The 964-nt window shown below is 66.5% G+C and overlaps 1 protein-coding gene across 1 annotated transcript in view; it reads right to left on the bottom strand.

Moving 5' to 3' along the window:
• The window catches only part of RCAN2 (regulator of calcineurin 2), a 277176-nt gene extending 276424 nt beyond the window's left edge, over positions 1–752 (bottom strand). Inside the window, exon 1 of the mRNA XM_008057204.2 lies at positions 561–752. The gene's annotated coding sequence lies outside the window, so the exon portion shown is untranslated. The remainder of the gene's footprint in view (positions 1–560) is intronic.
• Positions 753–964: the final 212 nt, after the last annotated feature.

A 964-nucleotide genomic window follows, 5' to 3' on the forward strand; every position in this document is an offset into this window, starting at 1 on the left:
CGCCCGCCTCCCAGTGTCTGCGCCCGTGGCTCGGCGGGTCTCTCCCTGCTGCCCTCTCCTCCCCGCAACCTCCACCGCCGTCACCCGGGACAAAGCGGCTCCAGGGAGGGGCCGAGCCGGCGGAGCTCGCAGGAGCCGGCGGAGATGGGCGCGTCCCCAGCTCCGACTCATCGGGCCAACCTCCAATCAGACCCCGGGAAACCCAAAGCCCCTGTCTGGCCGCCTCTCATCTCCTCCCTCCCGACCCGGCGCCCTTCCCGCTCTCCCACCCACTCCCCCTCCCGGGCTCTCACCCGGCCCTCAGTCCCACACCCCCTCCTTTCCGCTCCAGGTGCCGGGGAGGAGGTAGGACCCCTCGGGGGACCTGGCGCAGGAGCCTATCCTTAGAAGTCCCGGCCACTGCGGGGAGAAGCTCCTCGGGGCCAAGGGGGACTCTGGGGGGCCGGGGTGAGGAGGGGGCCGATGCTGAAGCTAAGGGCGAGGGGGCAGTGGCAGCCGAGAAGAAACTGGCAGAGAAGCGAACTGTGGGTGGGGAAAACTGGAAGAAAGACCCTTCCTACGAGAGGACCGAGCCCCCGACTCTGGCTAACTGAGGAATTATCGGGAAGCCCCAGCGTGTCCTCGTGGCTGCGCGTGGTGGGCGCTGGCGCCCTCTGGCTGGAACCCTGCGCCCCGCCCGGCCCAGGCCGCTGAAGGGGCCCTGCGCGCGCTTCCCCGCTTCGCCAGGATTCGCAGCCATCAGACCTGGGAACACAAGGGTTCGGGCTCCAAGGACTCTCATTGTGTGGGAGCAGTGACATAAGGAACGGGAGGCTGGGATCATAGAGCAAGGGGGGGCTGAAGGTGGAGCGGAATCCAGGGTAGAGCTGTTGCCCAACAAAGTTAATCCCGGTAGAAGTCCCTGCTTTACAAAATAAAGCAATTCGAAGAGGCTGGGAAGCCTGTGGCTTAAGGGTGGCACAGA

Source organism: Carlito syrichta, unplaced genomic scaffold, assembly GCF_000164805.1.
Source record: "Carlito syrichta isolate Samal-C Ts95f unplaced genomic scaffold, Tarsius_syrichta-2.0.1 Scaffold302862, whole genome shotgun sequence".
Classification (NCBI taxonomy): Eukaryota; Metazoa; Chordata; class Mammalia; order Primates; family Tarsiidae; genus Carlito; species Carlito syrichta.